Genomic DNA, 3,157 nt, shown 5'->3' with positions numbered 1-3,157 from the left:
TGTAATCCGGCACAATTAAAAAAAATCAATGGCAATGGAATCAGGCTATTAGACTAGATGTTTTAAAAAATATTTAACTTATGTAATAGCTGCAAAGGGTGTATAAACTTTGGAAGTCATTCTTGTTTTTAGCTCAAATGTAGCACATTTCGGTCTACAGAACGCTATTCCCTGCACATGCAATAAAACTTGTTTGTTGCTTTTCGCTGTTTTTATATCTGTTACTTTAAGAATAAAAGGGTAGAATGAAGCGTTCCCGACCCTATAAAGTGTATATATTCTTGATCAAAATCAATAGCCGATTAGATCTATCCATGTCTGTCTGTCTGACCGTAGTACCATATGAACGTTGAGATCTCGGAAACTACAATAAAGATTTATACCCTTGCTAAGGGTGTTATAATTTCGGTCAGAAGCTTGCAACGCAGTAAAGAAGAGTTTTTCGACAATACAGAGTACATTTATTGTAGATCAGCATCACCATGTCCGTCTTTTCTTACAGGTATTATATAATTCGGAACAAGCTTTATTGAACATCTTTAATATATAGCACCCAAAGGAACAATCGGAAAAAAAATAAAAAATAAATTATACCTTGGCTGTTTTAAAAAAATTTGTTTTTAATATTTTTTAAGATATAGTCAGATATTTCAGAATTAGTTGTATCAAACAAAAGACCTCCTAACAAGGTAAAAAAGTGGTGTCTACCGCTGCACCTACAAATTTCAAAATTTTTTATATCAAATTTGGTGACGTAAAATAAATAAACCAAAATAGATACACTTCAGCCAGGTATTTGAACATTTTGGCTACACAAGCACTTTCTATTGCAGCGTGCCGAATGGGAACATTTTAAAAGTGCATTTATTTAGTCGACACTCCTAGTAATGCTATTCATGAATGTTTATACTTTATAAAGCTGGAAATGTCTCCTTCACTGCGCTACAAACTTCTGACTAAAGTTTTAATACCTCCTGCAAGGGTATAAAAATTAACGAGTAAGTTGTGTGGCTGTCAATAGAACATAAAAAAAATGTATAACTTCATTGTTTTTATGTGCTTATATTACCAAATTGGTGTTGCATACCTATGAGGGCTGCTATATCTATAAAAAGTTAAGAAGAAATCCCAAGTGCCGTTTTTGAAAAAAAGGCAAAAAAGTGTATCTAAAGAAAAGTTTTGGTTTTTATTTCAAAACTATTGTGTTTAAACCAAATATTTTAAGCGTTATTAGCATTTGACCATAACTTTTTAAAGTCATTTACCACTTATTTGTAGCTTTACTAGTTTAAAAGCAATGGGTGTACAAAATTTATCTTTTTTAGCTAATTTTCCGCCGAACTAGCTGGGTTTTAAATGTCGTACAAAAAATGTTTTTTCCATTGAACGGCACAATACATCAAAAATTATTAGAGGGTCCTAAAAAAAAACTTTACAATTTTTTAATACCAACATTTTCAAAATATACAAATACAACTATGAAACTAGGCTAAAAAGCATTCAACCAAGCATTTTTTATTTTATTTGTTTACGAGGGACCGAATATAATCATTATTAATAAATTTTTAATCAAAAAAAACATGGTCTACAAAGCTCGTAGAAATAATCCAACTATACCACTAGAATACCTATACGTAAAACTCGAAAAATATTCATTGAAAAGTCATATTTTTAATAACACTAATACTCATTACGGTCCCTGAGACAGTTTTAGTTTCATTTAAATCGGACGACCATGTTATGGGAATCATTGGGAACAATATCAAAAAATGAACACCGTTCAAAAACACAAGCCTTCCGATAAGTAAAGTTGAACAATGTGTTGAACGCCTTTCAAAAAAATATACGAGCTTTTTCTAAAAATTATAGCCTAGGAGGTAAGGGTCTTGGAACAATAAACATGGGTAGCTATTAGGATCCCGGGCTAAAAGATGATATATATAAAATATGAACTCGTGATAATTTTCTTTGTTAATCAGCGCTGTTTGGACTAGTTTTTATTAATATTTCTAATTTTTTTCTGAGGCTGAACAATTTTTGATATTATCGATAGTATCGATCGTAAACACCATCGATAGCCGAAACTATCGATAGTGCTCACTATAAATTGTGTCTTTCTAACTGACTTTAATAGGGGCACGCCTTAGTTTATAAGCTATTTTCTTTATAATATGCCACTGGACCGCATATACTCAGTCAACAATTTAGGAGCTCTTCTTGACTCAAAATTAAAATTCGACTGCCATAAAAAATGTACTGTTAACAAGGCCATAAAAATTCTTGAGTTTATTAAGCGATGGTCAACAAAATTTGATGATCCTTAACTAAATTGTTATGTTCTTCTCTTGTCCATTCAAATTAAGAACATTGCTTTCTGGTTTGGATTCCTAAATATCAAGTTCACATCGATCGTATTGAGTCGGTACAAAAAAAATTTCTCTTTTTTGCCCTTCGTGTTTAAACTGGAATCAATATGTAAGGTTTCCGTCGAACCCCAGTTGATTACTTTTACTTAATTTACCTACTCTTGTTAATCGTAGAATAATGCCTGGAACTATTTTTATGCATAATCTTGTTAGAGGCCATATTGAATCCATAGAATTGGTAAGCAGCTTGCCTTTTGATTTACCTTTTAGACCAACCCGCAATTACCATCCTCTTAACTTAACTTACATCAAATTTTGGCCTACATGAACCCTTTCGTGTTATTGATAATAATTATAATATTTTTATACCATTGCAGATTATTATAATTTTAGTCAGAAGTTTGCAACGCAGTGAAGGAGACATCTCCGACCCTATAAAGTATATATATTCTTGATCAGCATCACTAGGAGAGTCGATCTAGCCATGTCCGTCTGTCCGTCCGTTTCTACGCAAACTAGTCTCTCAGTTTTTAAAGCTATCTGCATGAAACTTGCCAAAAGTTGTCTTTATAACTTTATAACTTTACTGTTTTTTAATTTTTTTTTAATTCTTCAAGATATAGTAATGGTTACCTATTTCAGAACTATGGTTTAAATTTCATTAAAAACGGACGATTATATCATTCAGCTCCCATAGGAACAATCGGGAAAAAAATACAAAGAAAATTATAACTTTGCTGTTTTTAAATTTTTTTTTAGTTTTTCAACATATAGTGTTGGTTGAATATTTT

Source organism: Drosophila gunungcola (assembly GCF_025200985.1).
Source record: "Drosophila gunungcola strain Sukarami chromosome X unlocalized genomic scaffold, Dgunungcola_SK_2 000038F, whole genome shotgun sequence".
Lineage (NCBI taxonomy): Eukaryota > Metazoa > Arthropoda > Insecta > Diptera > Drosophilidae > Drosophila > Drosophila gunungcola.
The sequence above is the reverse complement of the archived record's forward strand: the minus strand, read 5'-3'. Positions refer to the sequence as shown.